The following is an 18,970-nucleotide window of genomic DNA, read 5'->3' as shown; positions in this document are numbered from 1 at the left end:
ACTGGTTATTTTGGTGTTTCATCTATTAAGTTTTTTCTGCCTGCATGGAATTTTACTAAAGTGTACACATTATTATATATTTATAAATGAAAATTGTTTCTGTGGATCGTACTCTTCATGTTAAACTTAAGTATGTATTCTATAGTGTTGGAGACATTACTTTTCACTAGAATAAAATTGCTTGAACGATTTGTTACAGTGAATTTAAGATGACACTACATTTGAAACACTAAACGACGTTAAATTTTAATTGAAACTTGTAATTAAACTTCATAATGCTGTTTCTGCGTATCTGATTCACGTATTTACATTCGTAAAATTATTTCGAACAATATAATTATTGAAATATCTTCACTAGAAAATATTTACCATTCACGGAAACCGAATTTCTCGTGCATGGAACGGTAATCGTTTCATCCTTCACGTGTTCTAACCAGCGGTGGTGAACGGTTCAGTGGAGAATAAAAAATATATATCCTCCGGATTTTTCTGTTTAACGATCCACCAGAGGCGAAGAAAAAATATCCGTCTATTAGTTATTGAGACACGTTCGCCGGATTTCCATATTCTCCCGACGCTGGCGGATAAACGATGGAAAATGTGTTAATGCGTCCCGGATAGCAGTAGCGAGACGGTGAATCTCCTGTCTCTGAGTAGCGTATGAAAAGCGCGCCACTGAACATCAGCAGATTTGCCCCTCCCCCGCACCCCTCACCATCGTATCCACGGGGAAAAATAATAGAAGCGACATACGGGGTCGGGTTTAGCCGTGAAATATGTATGTTTAAAAGGATTTCGAATTTGTTGGAGAGGAGAGAACGGACGGCCCGCTTACGCGTTTAATCTCGTTTAAAGAATAAATAACAACGGAATGGAGTCGCGCGTAGTTTCACATGGCGTACATCGAAAGGATTTTAAATTTACTAGCCGGGCGTGGAATGGACGGGGTTAATCTCATTGCAGTTCGATGTTAAATGAAATCAGGCCTCCCCACGCTCCCCACCACCCCTTCATTTTACATGAAACGTAAAATGTGAGCTCGCCTGATTTTCATTTGCGTCACATTGTGTTTGCTGAATTCGATCGGGGAATTGTTCCATCGTGTCCACGTGGCGAATTATGAGATCGACGAACGAGAAATATTCATACAGAGAGTCCTCGTTTGATCGGTAATACGGATCCCGACGAACGGTATTTCCACTAATTTCGAGACACTTCATTTTGTTGTACGCGAGCTAATGCAACGAATGCTTGGTAAATCGTGCAGTATGTACGGATATTGAAATAGACTGATAACGATTCGATATCCTCGTTTGTTTCGTTCGGAATGCTCGCGGTCGTTGTGTTTCCGAAAAATACAATTACGGGCGTAAATTTCGGGACGATAATATCGTACCTGTGTATACCAATGTCCTCTATCGAAATATTACTCTCCTCGCTTTTGAAATATTGCTATGAGCTATTTATTAATCGATAAACTCAGTTTGTATTCGAAATACGATATTATAGGCTAAGTATATATAGAATACAAATATCCTATATTTGTTTGCACCTATACTTGCAATCACCTGATATTGGATTCTGCAGCCATCCCAACCACGTCATTTCAGTCAACATAATAATCTTCACAAATATACTTACCAACATCTATAACTGCTGCATATCTGGATAATAATCATTCGTAAACTGTAACGAAAAAGATCTATTTATATAAATATATATTTATTATTATCTAGTGAGAAATGGCATAAAAGGAAATTATACCCTGTGTCCTCGACGGCGTGTATGAATAATTCAGCCTCGTTTTCTAGTGACTGAAACCTAGGTGATCAACTAGGGAAAGTTCGAGTAACCAAAATTCAACGTCGCAACGACTAATACGTTTCGATCGAATTCTTATCGTTAATGATTCAAAGTTGACACTGACTGGTTGTTCAACACAAAGCTATTTCTTGTCTCCTTACCTTTTATGCTCCTTGAATAAATTGCGTCTATGGTTCTCATTCAATTCACACGAGACTACTGTATTCAATAATAATAACAATAAGAACTATTCGTATCCACGATCAATCCATTTGCAAGAACACGGTCCAAGTGTCCCAGGGATCTTGGAACTATCGCGGTGCTCGCCGCGCAATCCGGTTTTTTAATCAAAGAGATGGCGTCCGCGAATTTCTTTCGCCGCTTAGATCCCCGGCTCGGATCTTTCGGCTGATCCCGTCGAACGACCGCATCAAAACACCGTGCCCGGTTTATACGGTTATAGATTGCTTTCTATTTTCACTGCCGATAACCCGTGCGCTCGCACCCCCCGTGCTCGTCGACCCTGTTTTGCATAAAGCGAAAAAGAAACAGAGAGAACGCGTTGCTGGGACATATTTCGGCGTCATCGAACCCCATCCCCCTCACTTGATCGCTCGACAAACGTTCTCTCGACCACGAGACCACGTATCGCTCTCTATCGCGAATTATTACACGGCGGGTGGGGTGGAGGCCGCGTTTATTTTCCGTCGTCCCGTAACTGTAAATAAATTCCCCTTTATTTCGGCCACGGGGATCGTCGAGCGATGAAATTCCGCGTGGAAACGCGATACGCGCGGCAACCCTGGGAAAACTTGTCACGCGCTGTTTCCGCGCGCGGGACATCCACGTTTTTTGTCCAGCTAAATATTACGACAGGCTGAAAACACGATCGTCGATTTTTTTTTTGCGTTAATAAATTCGAACGCGTGATTTATTTCATTTCGACATGCGGTTCCGTGGAATCGATTAAGGCCCCATGATTTTTCGTGTGGGGATTAAAAAACATTTGTTGGAACGTGGATCGATCGTCCGGACGATGGAACGATGAAAGAATAGTGTTGTTCAGGATTAAACAACACTTCCGAGTGGAATCTGGAAGGCGTGCTTTTCACACCCCCTTTAAAACTGTGCAAAGCGGACTGAAAAATTCACGGGATATCACCGGTAGAAACAGGTCTTTTCCTCGTGAAAAACACTTTTCCGGGTGATTCGATCGATCTCCATGAATTCTGCATCCCCTACGACTCGTCTCGATCGATAATTCATGGGGGCGTTCTAGTTGATTACTGGAGAGAATTGTGTTATCTGGGAATCTTTCGTGGAAATGGTACCAGCCGCGAATACATTGAGATTTTTAGATAAAATTGATGTATATTATCTCTCAGACAACACACGCCAGCTCAGCATACGTAAACATTACATTAGTGGGAACTGGGACTTTGAATTGTTAATGATTAAGAACTTGAAGAGAATAAAATAACATCAAACTCATAACATATTTTTTACAGACAAATTTCCACACAATAGTTATAATTGTTAGAATGAGAAATTATTTTTTATACATGAAAATTAGAAATCATTGTGCTAGCCAGATACAATGTTACAGACGAAACAATGTTTCGCTGGTGAAAATTCGTACTAGCGTGGTATTTGAGGGTCAAATCTGCAATATTTCTATAAATCGAATTATACGATCTTGTTCATTCCGATGTTGGAATATTTGCTCGAGGAAAGAGTTGTTAATTACGAGGGTCTATCGTAGACGATATCGCGTTCGACTTCCGAGGGAAAAACCGGTCCCCTGGTAAAAAGTTGTTATTGAATTGAAAGACTGAATCCGATAGTTTCAACTTCGTCCGCAGGTACTTGGAAAGTTGGCCGTGTTATCCGAATTGTCGGATCCCCTTCGAATCCGGTGATCCTTGCTCAGCAATCACCGAAACCGGATACTCGGACAAAGGAAGGGACGGCCTCGCGATGCAATGGACGTGATACAGATTTTCTCAAAGTTCGATGTTTACTGGAAATAGAATACAATGTAAAAACGAAAAAGTTAGCCCTTGGCTACCTATTTGTATCTGAAGAACCTATATCAATTTTCAAATTTCCAAGTCCGAAGTTTCGAAGTTATTTCAGATTTTATGAGAACATTGGAAACGAAAATTCAAACGAGAATATCTTCTGGACATGTTGACTGCCACAGTGAAAAAGGCCGTATGTGACCAGACATACTTTATTTCGTTCTTAAGTCCAATTGTACTGCGATATTAATTTTAGGCAAAAATTTTGTAATGATGTTTTAATAATCCAGTTCCTTTTCAATGTACGTGTTACCTACAGAGTGATGGAAAAAAAGTATTCGTAACATCTAGAATAGATAGTACTCGCCAAGCGATAAAAATAAATCCTAATTGGTCGGAAAATTTATACTTTCAAATTTATGAACAATTTTTTGTGTCGGTTAAAACGACTGACTTTCTCGCTTCTGAAGCTATCATACTGTACAGAAACAATGGATTACCATATCATTTCTTCCTTTCTTGGTTACAAAAGCTCCTTTACAATTCTTATTATTTCTTTACAATTTTTTTCATTGTTTTCATACGGTACGATAGCTCCCGACCGGAAGGAAGCCACTTACTCCGACCGAAACATGAAATTGTTTATAACTTTGAAAATATTAATTTTTGGACTCATGTTTATTAGAACATTTTTTCATCGTTTGACGTATACTATCTACCCTAGATGTTATGAATCCTTCTTCTGTATCATTCTATATATTTAAGCGACGTAGCAGTCAAAGTATTAAACTTCTTACCAAGTGTTTCATCAAACGTAGAACTTATGTTCCGTATATGAATGTAAAATGTACCAATAGAATAGTAAGGATTCTCGAAATAGATACAATCTACTTCTTGTGAATAATCAACATCGAAAGCCGTCTCACGTCTCGACAGTCTGTTCATAATCCTGAGAGATTCTCCGTGCGCGAAGTTCGGCTGCAATGAAGGGGAAATTCTTCGGCAAACTGTGTTCCTTGAATTTCCCATGGAATGCGTCATGCCTCTAAAGTATGTCACAACAATTCTTTATTAAACAACGAGCCCGGGTACGTGGAAGCCGGCAGAGATTACTAAATTGGCTTCCGGTACCAGGCCGAAAAATAAACTCTCGCAGAACGTATATTTAAGTTCCGTATTTGTCTTCTTTCGAACTCGGTGGAGCGCCGTCTAAATTAACTCACTTGCCTATTAGTTGTCAAAACAAGGAGCGCGTAAATCGTCGCTAATTATTGCCTCCGATAATTAATCCGCATCCCTTGCTACTTCGGTAGTTTCTATTTCTTTCGGTAACTAGAAATGTTACTTCAAGCTTTGCTCTACAAAGATGGGCGAATGTAAACACAAAGATGCTTCAAGTTAAATAAAACTTTTCGAGAAGAGCAATCGGATAGTACCTTTACATATTATCTATATTTCTTTTGATTCTGAGAAATCGGATTACCAGTTGAAAACTATAGAATGAGAATTTTTTCAATTTTTACAAAAGAATGTCCTTAACCGTGTTAGAAAGAGGCACATATTTTATTATGCTGCCGTAAAAACTAAATATAGTTTAATTGATCCAATTCATCAAATGCTGAAAGCAGTCTATAAATTTATGGATGTGATTGACTTTTTCAGTAGCTCTATTGATTACTTTAAGAAATCCTTACATAGGGCACTAGGAATTGTTTAATCTAAGTTAATATGGAATTAAAAACTCTTGTTTACGATTGATTACTTGTTACATACTATGTTGCTGCAACTGTTTCGATTTTCATTTTCACTCAATTGTTATACATGCATACCAGGTTTATACCCGTATAATAACTAAATAAATAACTATTGTGTGTCACAAATTTGTTCACATCACACTGGCCATCTAAAGATTACTTACAGAACAACCAATTCCATTGTTGCACATTAATCACGGAACACGTCCCACTTAATTTATTGTGAATAGCAGACTGCTGCGTTTAAATCTTGGAGGTACCCAGCGAATAGTATTCTCAGCCGTTTAATTGGATTTTCCGGTAAATTCTAATTAATCGCGTGTCAAGCGTACAAGAGTCGGTGTCAAGCGGAGCTGACAGGAACGAGAAATCGACGCGTTCGGGTATCAAGTGGTCGCGAGAGGTCCATGAACAATCAGATCCTTCCTGTTTCCGTCCCCTTTCCCGTGTCGTCGGTCTTCCTCGTTTTTCCTCTGTCTTGCAGCTCCACCTGAGCCCCCTTTTACTTCGTCTCACGCGCGGGCGTCGCCACGCTCATTTTTCCCTCATTGTTCACGAATAAAGGTATTGTTCGGCGAACAATCGTCGCGTCCTGCGCCCCCCAGTGTCCAATGACGATCGGCGACTGGCTGGATACGTGAGACAAATACTTAAGTGCGGCCACTTGGACGGCCGCGAAACGCATGCAGGAACATTACGAGGGGGTGCTAAAAGGTGCGTCCTCCTGCCCCCACCACCGACGTGGATGATCCTGTAAGGGCCCTCACGTTTCCGACAAGAATAAGGATCCTTTTCTTCGCGAGCGGAGGGCAGAAAGTACTCCGTGCCGAGCACTCACTAGAGCATCAGGCTTGGACAGTCAATAACTGCTCATATGTATGTACGTCACTTTTGCTAGTTCATTACTACCATCTAGAAGTTATTTTCAAGTCATATCTGCTGATAATTTAGAGTTCACACACGATAGGTTGTCGTCATTTGACAGAATGTTAATTCTCCTGAGCTCTTCCATTTCAGATATCGCAGTCACGTGAGAAAAGTGTTACAAGTGAAAAATTGTCGATTTTCATTTTATCGCATAAAATACTTTCCATATACGTAGTTCTATCATCCAGAAAAATGTCACAAGTTGAGTCCAATACTTCAAGCGAAATGGTGCTAGTGTCACTTTGTTTAATATATAAAGTACTACGGGAATAAATCAGTTTCTTTTCGCCCTCCTGAAAAATTACACCTTTCGGACTTGTAACGCTCTTCTTGGAAGGATGCGATATGATCGTCAATGGCTTCTGCTCACCTTCCACGTAAATACCATACCGTAAAAGTACCGGAGGAACAGATAAATAAACAATTTCGATGCCCGGACACACTTGGAAACGTTTCAAAAATTAAAAGGTAAGAGAGTGGACGAAGCGAGTGGAGGGTGCAGGAAAGACGAAGGAACTCGATCGTTCGAGTTTGCTGGCTGGACGCCAACTAATTACGAATGTAAAGTTATTGTAACATTGATATCGAACGTGGAGGGGGAAAAGATGTCCGGTAATAAAACGGATATTCTACTTCAGCATTTCGGTCTCGCTCTTGTGCCTCTCTCACCTTCTTCGTCTTCTTCTTCTTCTTCTTCTTCCGGGCTGAGCGTTACATTATTCGGGACATTGTTCATGCATGATCGAAGCCAACTACGTCACGACTGGTAATTGAAATCCAATATGCCTACCTCACCTGGCGGTTTGCGGCGGGTCTGGCGGCGTTTTACTTCCTACCCTGCCATCTTTCTTCCGGAAGTCGGACCTCGCCGAATAGACAGGCTCCGTGTGGATCTAGTCGTGGTAAATCGAAATTAGTCCGTTCGAGAGACACGATCCCCGTTCGGTAACTTCGATCGTTTTCGCGACGGGATCGATGTCTGTGCATCCAATCGACTTTTTAGAGTAACGATAATTGAGTCGCGGTAAAGAGTTCCTGTTCTTTGGACAGGAATGATCCATGTTCGATTGTACAGCGTTATTTGACAGGATATGCTGGGCAAGCGAAAGGTTTGGAGTACAGAACTTGACGACATTAATATTTGTGAGGACAAATATTTGAAATTGATTTTTAAATGTGATTGTGTGAAATTTGAGCATGGATAAGAAATCGTTAACTTTTATTTTCTATGAATATGTATTCTGAGTGTTAAGTGAAGAAGTTTAAGTAACTAATTTTTATGTACACCTGTACGGTAATGTATATTGCATTAGTTTGGTTGCAGTTGTAATCTCGTGGTATTCTAGCTGGGTTTACATGTTATTCTGAATGAAATAATCAGTGAATATTAATTGTTGATATCTAGTATAATACGGATTAGCCCTATGTGTGGCAGTATTACAACACATATTCTGTATCAATGATCTACAATCCCCGCATTTAAAGTTACGCCTGATTTCCCTAAAAGTCATTGAAACACATTGTTCCTTTTTTGATTTCACGAATTCTGAAATATTTACAAGAATTAAAAGGGTGACCTGTCCAATCAACAGACATTATACATATATAAAAACGAGTAAAGTAAGTTATAACATAAGCAAATGTTTAAATATTAATTTCTTTCAATTCCTTGTTTCGCGATTAGTTAGAATTGTTAATTTAAGTAATAGTGTTCATTCACCGATGAAATCTGTATTTCTGCTTTTCAATTCAAATAATTACATTTCTCCAGCTTTTCAAATAAAAATCAATACTTTTTAAAAAAGAGATGTAGATATTGAAGAAGTTAATTTTCATAATGCCAAATACTTATTAATATTATTATTAGTTTACCTGATATATTCGCAAAATGAGAGAAGACACCAATCCAAAACAAAGTGAAGTTAAGACCAGTACTTCCTGTCCCAAAATCATAAAAAGCAGAACAAAAAGTACAATAGCATTTATCGAACTCTGTACATTAACCTAATCTCGAAGCTAACAACCAAGACGACAAAATTCCCCTTTGCGAAATTCAATCGGCCTGGCTCACGGCCACTTTCGCGCACCGCAATGTGAAACAATTAACAAATCGCGACCGTGTCGGAGATGCCCACCGTTCCTGCACATGTAACAAGCTGAACGCGACCGCCGCATTATAATCCATTAACAATTAACGAACTGCTAATGAAATGGAACGCCAGTCGCCGTGTCGACCGACGGGAGCCCCCGAAATGGGCCGATCGTTATGATTTCCATCGCGGAACGGAAACGTTCGACTACCGGATACGGCCGCCTACCCCCTCCCCCTTGGGTCCTCGTAACGCCGTCATACCAGCCGGAACTAAGAATAATTCTCTACCCTCTATCCCGTTCGAAACGCGTCTATTTTCCTGCCAGTTTACTGATACGTCGTTACGATCAGGTAATTCTCGTTCCGCGCCCGAATTTGTGGCTCGAATTCGACTTTCGGTCGCGCGACCGACTGAAATTCGATTCCGCACGTATCAAATATCGAAACCGTAAGTACCTAATACCGAACGTGATGGAATCCACCTAAATGAGGTCGATCAAATTATTAATGGTCTTGAATAAACAAGTTCATCTATGCATCACATTAACGGGGTATCGAGCACAGATGATCAGTTATCCAGTTTTATGACCGTTCCATTTCAGCTAGATACTTTAATTAACGAAGACATTTATATTACAAAAGTTACGGTTTATGAACTGAACATTTTAGTGCTCACAGTTGTTAACCAAGTGTAATATTAAACTATATTCACCAAGGATCAGAGAAATATTTGAATTCAAGCAAACTTCACGTCGCGCAGAAAGGAAAATAGTGGATTAATAATTTCTGTACCAATTCTGTACAAATTCTGTACAAACGTTTCCATTCGGTTCACGAGTCAACAATGGACTCTCGCAAACTGTATTTCAGTCGAACGTCAATTCCGGTAAACTTCGTCGGGGGCGGGTTTACCTGTCTGGCGTGATAACTTTTTTTTTTTTTCACCGCCAGTTCCTCGACTCAGTTTCCTCCGAGCGAGGTATATTTTCCTTTCAGGAGCTCCTGTCGGAATACTGTTCTCTATTCGTTTGACGAAGGGTTTGTCGTCGCGAGCCCAGCTCGAGTCGACTCGCTGGCCAGGCGGAAGTTGGGACTGAAGTTGCGAGTGCTTCTTCGGTCGTCTGCTAATTAGACGAAACGCGCGCGCGAGCGAGACGAGTATACACGGGGCGCTTCTAATTAAATTTAATGCGACCCGATGTCGCGCGATGTGTAATTTAGTAGCATCAGGGACGAGCTGGAGATGAGGAAGTTCGGTGTACACGCCTTATATTCTGTCCAGGTGTACCAATTGCAAAATCGTAAACGGTAGCGATCGATATACAGTAAATCCTCGATGAGTGCTCGAAGGCTCCTCGGCACTGAACATGAAATATTTCATAAACTGATGGTCATATGTTGCTGAAACAAATATCATTGGCTTTAGAATCCTAAGCTATACCACTCTGCGAAATCTTATTGAAAAGTCAACGTTGTATCTGAGAAACTCTGATTGTCAGGTAAATTAACGTTATTTGTTAGAATTTAGTTGTACAATTGATTCCTCGCCAACACGAACCTTACATTTAAATCGGCTCTTCTTGTCATTAATTTCTCGTGTTTCACGGTCGCGAGCACTTCGCGTCAAGTCGCGAGTTTTAGCTGGCAGAGAATTCGATCGGAACGATTAAACATTTTAGCAGCTGCAACCGAGCAAAACAGGGAGAGGAATGTCTATTCGAGAAGAATTTAATGGCGGGGAGCGACTGACAGCGGGGAATAGATGTGGAAAAAGGGAAAAAGTGGAGCGAGCTACGTACCTTCAATCAAACGGGGATTTTTATCGACCTTAACGACGACGCCCCACGTCGAAGGAAACGGTTCCAGCCGTCGTTCTGATACTCCTTCATCGACCAACGATATTCCATAGGTTTTTCTGGCGTGAAGAGAGAACAGGCTAATTACGCTAATTAGGGGAGTGTTTAGGTACTCGTGAAGCAAAATACCGATCGACGGACTGTTAAGCTCCGATGACGGACGTGAGCTTCTTGGTCGATTAGTTTTTGCGAGGTTCACTCTTGTGCAGCGCTTTATGCAACAGGACGTCAAATACCTTGGTTAATTTATTGGATCCTTTTTGCCTCTGATTTTATCGTACGACAGGGAGTTCGTGCGGGGTTTCAGCGGTACCTCGTAAAAACCACGGAAACTAATAAACCGTTCAGGGTATCCTAATTGAGATAACATTGTGTTGATGAAGAAAAAATGATTTGCTTTTGGAATATGGTGTAATAATGACTAAAAAATGTGAATGATTTTTGCAATGTTACTTTGGATCGTTCTATAATTCTATGAATTCGATTGTTTTCTCAGGAACATCTGTGTGGATACAGTCGAAGGTGAGTAAAGGGGATCTACCCAGATCAGAGTGTCGATACATCTAAATCTTACATATTTTATATCGTTATAAATACTGTAATCAAGCATGAATCAATTTCATAAAAATAAACTCAGTTTCCCTGAAATCATAGCGAATTATAAAGAAACTATAATGCATACTTTCAACTTACTTTTTGTATACGATAGATACCCTACAAAATACGATTTTTCAATGAAATCGTGTTACCTAATTAGTCGATCATGACACCAACCAAAAACTTGTAGTTACTAGAATGATCTCCAGGCGTTTTGCTTCAATCCCCAAGAATTTAGGATCCTGACTGTCGACGTCGACTCCTCGTTCAATGGTGATCTCCCTTCTAACCGAAGGATCGACCCTTTCCGGCTTTTTTATTTGATGACAACGCAGCCGCACGGCCAGTCACCGCGAATCTTCAACAAGAAATGCCACCCCTCGCTTCCACCACAGAATCGAGAATAATCCTTGTATCCTGAATTTCAATACAGCCCTCTCCCCGAGGTCCCCGGTTATTCGGGAAGTATCCGCTTGGTCTGAAGCGATCCAGTGTAGACGACCGTTTGAGTGCAATAGCTTCTTGCGGCGCAATGGCCCGTGAACTGCTTCGACGGACGGGGCATCTATCGGAGCTCTTAAACAAAGGCAAAAAGCGTGATTGCAAACCACTTCTACCGGTTGGTTTCCGCCCTTTGTCGCGGGATTTCACCGAGGGACGACTGTTTTCTTTAACTTGATCCGGCTTTCACGGGTGCTCGACACCTTTGAAGTATCAAACATCAGGCGAAATTTCACGGAAAAGCGTTCTGTTGGACAATCATATCGGTCGAGGATTCGCCAGAAACCAAATACTCCTTATTTCATTGTTCTGTACGTATGATAACAAACGTATATTCCAGTAAGCTTTTATGAATTGAAATTATAGTAAAAAGGCACTGATTAGGTTTAAGGATGATCAATCTACAAATTGAAATTATAATGAAAAGACACTAATGAGGTTTAAGGATGAATAATCTACTATTTCCTGGGAGTCTCAGAATTGTGTGTTAAAAGAAATGAACTAGATACTCATTCCAAGTTTTTATCAAATAAAAAGGTGATGTCCTCAATTTACTCGAGTCCGAAATGAAATAATCGTCGATACCGAATTCGATGAACGTTCTTACCCGAAGTTAAACTCGCTTACTCCTACGTTCGATTTAAAATTAAATTTCAAAGAAGTTTCTCCTCGAAACCCCGCTGTTGGAGTCGTTCGCCAAAGAAACGAGCAAAACGTGTTCGCGGGCAACAATCTTTTTCGGAAACATTTGTACCCGATTTCAGCAACGATTAATCGCACCACTCGGTTTTTCGTCAATTTTCACGCTTTACTACTAAAGTGTCCGATCAAGCGCATCCGAGTATCCCCAATCTACAAACGGCGCACAAAGTAACGCCCGTAATGGCTATGAAGTCGCTGATAATCGTGCTCCCCACGGAGAGCGTCGATTGTACTTCGAGGGCCATTCTGCCTTTTCTATGGCCACGGAGATAGAGTACGGTCCTCGTTGTCTACTCGAGGGAATTCCAGCCGCGTTATCAAAACTCGCTGAATTGGACGCAAACAATACCTAGGTGGCTACCAGCGATAATGATAACGCGGGAGGGGAAACGTTTCCAGGTTAAATCGTTCTGAAGAACGAACGACTTGCGTTTCGATTCGACGTTTCGTCTGGTTTCTTATAATAACCTACCCTTGAGGAAATTCATGCGTGTGCAAGGAATTCCTTCTCGGTTTTCGCGACCTTTGAGAAGTTCCAGAAATGCATGGCAATATCAATAGACCACGATAAGCATACGTCCAGATTTTTATTCGCTGTTCGATGTTGCCAACCTAAACCACCCAGCTATACGTCTTTGTTAAAGCTCGTCTCGGGATCTTTGCCGTTCCCGTGCCACTTCACAGATCGATATCGAGTACCGAAACTGTCGAGAGCACTGACACTGCACCTGTCGTTACCGAATTGTCTACCCAACACGTCCAACCCTTTCGACGCCACGCTCATCGAAGGTCGAAGTGCTCGCCAGTCTCGAGGGAGCCCTACGACGCCATTGAGAATTCCGCGTGTGTAGGCGGTCTTTAGGGCACAAGTAACCGTGAAGGCACAAAGTAGTAATTAAAGTTTCATCGTGACCCAGACGCCGCGTCTCGAACTTCCGGCGTCGCGCATGACAAAGTTCCTTTGTCTTCGTGCCGCTTCCGTGTTAAAATTGATTCTGTTATCGTTCGATCAACCCGACGAAGCGTTGCGTAGCGAGTACACGGATGCTCGAGTGGAGACTTCGATGAATTTTTGGAAGTGCTCGTGAGCTTTGTTTGTGGTACAATGGAAAATTGGGATTAGGAATTTACAAGAGGAAAATTAAACGTGGCAGCGGAGATATTGAGACATGGTGATTATAAGAATAATTTGATGCCTGTAAGTCTCCTACTGAAAGTTTGGAAAGAAATCACGAATCAACATTATGCTCGGTTTTTCTGAAAAATTATAAAATTGTTTTATATGGAGTGGAAATTGAAAAGAAATTTACGTCCTGTGAAATATGGGGTACGTAAGTTATATTGTGGAAACATTTATTTCATTCTAATTTTCCAGATTAAATACACGCTATATACGCGTATAAGTCGCGGGATAATTATAAGTTATTACCAAGCGTTCTTCACCGTACGGGTCGTACAATACCGCCGGGAGTCAAAGGCCGGCCTATTAGTGCGAGCAGTTTTCATCAATCCAGCCGGGCATGACACCCGAAATGCACCTCTGAAAGACCGAGGCGAGCCGCATCGTTACGGTTCGAACGGCGTTGAACGAAAGCCTTCAACACCGGTAAACAGCTCGTTACCCGATTTATCCGAGCTAAACGAAGCATTAGTAAACCCATCCACCATGTTTAATGAGTACAAATGGCCGGTGGAACGCCGGCACGTGAAACATATTATGTCAATTGGCCCCGAAACGGCCCCAACACCGAGTAATTATAGAATAACAATTATTAATTAGTCGTACCTTCCCCCAACCCCCTCGGGGGGATCATCTGGCTCTAATGCGTTTCATGACCATGAACAATGATTACGTCGGCGTGGCACGTGCGTTCGTTGGGGCCACACTCTGTGCTCTTTGATGAATTCTCCGACCGACTCGGTCGTGACATCGTTCGCCTGAAAAAAGGAGGTTAGCGGAAAATGAACACTTTTGGTGTCACGGTCCGAACGAAAGAAGAAGCAATTAGAGAAAAGATTGAATTTTACCGCTTGAAACATTGTTTATCTTTCCACCTTACCGTAGAATGGAACTAGAAAACAATTGCGAGGAAAGGTACAATGGGGTAGGACGTCACGACCAGGGGGAATGAAGATACAAGGGTTGAAGGAACTTAAGAAGCCCTGCAAAGAGCGTACTAATTCAGACGTAGAACGGTCCCAATGGCACAGCCGGAACCCGGACGGTGACAATTTCGTTTAACGATTATTGCCGCCACTCGGCCGCATATGCTCGGACACACCCACGTCATCCCAGTTACACGCAACACGCGATTATACTCGTTGCAACGTTTTCGCGTAATTTAGCACGCTCAGAAACACGCGCGACGACACCAGGGGCCCGGAGAGTACGCGTGGATTACAAATGTTTGGCGAATTGTCTCGTCTATTCAGTTAGTGGTCTGGTGCTGGTATACAATAATGGGGACAGTTACGTGAATTGGTAACAAGCCCCGTGACACTATCATAATTGAATGTTCAGGTACATTAGGAATTTGATTCGATATTGGCGTCTTGCTGTTTGGTGTACAGGCTACGATATAATTTGTTTTAGCAGGCTAATAAATGGCGTTTCGCAACGTGTTCAATTTTGTGTGCACAAGAATCGTTAACACTGCAATCGATAGAAATCGATAAAGTAAACTTCATTACTTATGTATTGCAATAAAAGTTGGGTAAGAAATCTTAGAGGTTGCACTGTCATGGAATTTAATAATTTTTTTAAGAGCTTACGAACCAGTCGTTCTGATTAGTTTGGTTCTTCTAATGTAAAACATGGGATACCTATGGATAACCAAGTACAGTGAAGACTCTATGAAAGCTTGAAACAGGGATAATAAATTATGCGTTTGGCACGTTTTACGACCCCTCCTCCTCAGTGGTTGGGATAAAGTAGAAACTCTCACGAGAAACTTCTTATGCATTTGAGTCTACTGTAGCTTGTCAATCACCACTAAGAATCTGTCAATTCAAACGGTTCTTCCATCAACTAATACGTTTCTGTTTGAAATAAATCATTAATTCAACTCTTTCTCTTCTGAACTCTCTAGTTAAAAATCGACAATTATTCCACAACAACCAGATCGATTCTCTGATCTCGAAAAGTCCAGTGTTTGCCGATAAATTGTGAACTCGAAACATTGTCTTCGATCCCGTTTGTTCATTGCCGGGGGTAAATTCAGCTAACGCACGAGCGGTCCCTGAATGCATATTGCTCCAATAAAGTGCGTGCGTCGCGTTCCTGTCTCCTTTGGGAATTTCATTATGGCCGACATTCAATTAGAACCACACACGACGGGCCTATATTTTGACGGCAGTCACTTAAACCTGTAACAACGGTTAACTACCCGCCACGCGAAGTAGTTCCCTGTCGCGTTATTAAACACTGGTTAAATCGCGCGGTTATACCAATGCCTCCGCGATGGGACACCGGATTTTACGAGACTTTTCAATGAGTGTTCGCGACCCGCTAATACCGTGCTATGTTAATTGACGTATCTTTCGCTCGTTTCGCGGTTTGTCCATTCCACGCATTTATGGTGTCACGATTACGAATGTTCCAACGTGCGATCGCGAAAGTTCGCAGACGAATCGCACGCGTTAAAATCGAGAAATGATTTCAGGAAGGATGAGTCCCTGGTCTGTGTCATTAAAAGCATATGAAACTCACTTTAGTGGAAAATTCGATTCTAAATTTCGATTTCGGAATTATCACGGGTAAACAGATTATTGCATAAACCATGTTTAATCCATTCCCGTTATAATTAAGGTAGCTCATGCGTTTAGTGTATCTAGCTGGGGGACATTGTGGCATGGGAATCATCCTGCAGTATCTCGTCAGGATTCTGACGAAGTAAATACTGAACAAGTCAGTGAATTTTCAATAAAAGACACACACAAAACGCAAAACGGTGTTATTCGATAACAATACAAAGTTCATAATTTTCTTTGAATAAAAACAGTTTAGAGGAACCATTAATTTACTTTCTGGGGCAACTGTAGCTGTCAATTTCAAGCTATTATACCTTACATTGTTGCATTTGATGAAATAAAACAGTTTACAAAATTCTCGTCTTTTTTCTAAAACGAAGTGATTTCAGTCTCGCTAGAATATCCATCGTCATTCGTCCGACCATCAACACGTTAATGACCCCATCCCCCCGAACAATTGAATCGCACCTAGTATTGCCGAATCGATCCAGGCGCCCATTACATACGGTCGCAGATTCGCAATCCCGGTCCCGGTGACCGATATTTATTGTCCTTCTGTTTGCCAGGGCTGACCATGAATCAGTGCGGCGCGACGTTGTTGATCGCCGAGACGCTGTTTATTCAGACTGTCAACAGGCCCGTGTGCGCGCGCGTTCTGGTCTAATATCCGACCGTGGATCTCTACGCTCTGATCTACACTGGTCCACGCGCACCTAATCGGGCTTACTTCAACGTGTGTATGTAAATATATATATGCTTCTTGAATATATACATATATACAGGGTGTCTCAAAAATATTTCGATTCCCGGAAATCTCGATAACGAAGCCTCGGATAACATTTTCGCTACGGAAAAAGTTGTTTCAAATCATCCAACGAACCCTTCATTTTTGGTAGTCGAAATATTTTTGAGACACCCTGTATATTTTGTGTATATATATATATGTATATATTCCACCTATTCAGGAATTCATTACGGTCGATTCTACGCTCACGGAGATTTACCGGATACGGAACCGCCTCGGAGGGCGAGCGAATATCAGGCATTTCGATTCCAGGTTCCGGCTCGTTGAGAACGACCTGAATTCGCCTTCGACTCGCCGCTCGAACGGACTGCGACCTCGCCTCTCTTCCTCTGCTGGGTAACGAGAGCCAAGATAAAGCTTCCTTTTCATGGAGCCCCGGCTGGAAAAATTTCGCGACTAGCGCGAATTCCTCGGCGTGCGCCACGCCACGCCGCGTGTCTTGTTTATTTATTTATTTTTCCACCGTCGATTCTATATCCGGGAATTTCCGTCTGCCACGGCGATTCGAAGCGAGTCCTGGCACGCTATGAAATTTGATTTACGACATATACTGGATGGATACGCGAGGTGGCTCGCACAGATCGCGGACGGGACGCAATTTGAGGAAGCGTTTGTCGAGGCTCGCGTGCGGAGCTTGATTAACTCTTTGCTACGGGACGGCACGATGTTCCGTGAATCGTGGAAACGTACGGGAATGGAAGGATCGTTCGGAGTGAAATCGAGAAATTAAAGGAATATGGAATATTATCGAGGAAATTATCGAAGCATCGGATTGTTTCGCGAGTTTGTGTTTCGTCGGTTTGTTGGAATTTCATTCGGAACATGGTTCATGTGGATTCTATTCAGAGTCGTCTTCCGGTGGATGGTGGCAGCTTTACATCGCACACGAAGCGCAATTAACAGAAGCGTTTGTCGGAGCTTACACGCGGCTTGATTGAGTCCGTACAGTCCGGCGATGTTGAGCGAGAGACACTGATTTGTAGTGGATTGAAGGATTATTGGGCATGAAAATTGTTTGGTCAGAATTTCTTATTTCATATAGGTTACCATTATCTATAAAATTGTTCGAAAGATTGTACAATTTGAAAGATAATTAGGTTCACAAGTTGAACAGACAAAATTGTCTATGAAAAGTAGGAAATCTACAATTAAGCATTGAGCTCGATTGTTCCAGGGACAATCAAAGAATGTTCCTTGGTTCTTCCCAACAGCACAAACCTACGAAAGAACGACGGAACTTCCGTACCGTAGATGCGCTCCAACGACGAATGGAGTCGATTTTTCCTTTAAGAAGCTCTTAAAACAACCAGAAGATCGACGTTTTTTCGCGATTGTGTCGCGAGTACGACAGAGAGGGGACTTAAATCATTGGATTCGGCCTGGTTTCGCGAGCAACGCAGAGCTCGTGGATTACCTAATCGATCAGGCACCGAGCCGGTTAAAAATGGCACGTCGGAAATGAAGCGAAGAAAAATGGTGTAACGAGCCCGGAGTGATTCGTTCTTGGAATGGTATTACCTGTACAACCGCTAAACCTCGCCGTCGTGCCCCCCCTTTAATTTGCATAATTTTCATAATGCATTAGCGAAATTTCCATCGTAGTCGGGGTCGCGCGCGAACTGCGTCGTGTCCGTGCGTGGCTGAGATCGATGGGCCGGGCACAGATGCAACGAGATGACCGCTTCCGATCGGCCAGACGCGTTGAACCGTCGAAAAATATTGACAATATTCTGTGGGAAAACAGCTGCTGGCTTTCACGATCGAAATCTCATCTTCCTTCTCGCGGCTGATAAAAGCCTGCCGCGTATATAACGTTTAGAAATATATCATATCGTACACATGACATCGAGAAAATGACTGAAAATGTGCATGGGACGAGCGTATCAATAACTTTCATACATTATTCACTTCCAATCTCACTCCCAGCGTTTCAATTTTCTCTCGAGAAAGTAAAATGAAGAGCTATGGACTAGTAGGTATAATTACTTCAGTCGTTGGTTCGACATGATAGACTTGTTGGTAACCAGTGACTGGGCCAATAAAATTAAGTGAAATAATATATTCATTTTATAAAATAACTTTTATAAAATTATATAAACTTCTAGAACAGAAAGTCATGAGTTTACACAACATTTTCGTCTCCAAAGGTATTTTATAGGTCG

This window comes from Dufourea novaeangliae, unplaced genomic scaffold (genome assembly GCF_001272555.1).
Source record: "Dufourea novaeangliae isolate 0120121106 unplaced genomic scaffold, ASM127255v1 scaffold39, whole genome shotgun sequence".
NCBI lineage: Eukaryota > Metazoa > Arthropoda > Insecta > Hymenoptera > Halictidae > Dufourea > Dufourea novaeangliae.
Note: the sequence above shows the minus strand (reverse complement) of the source record.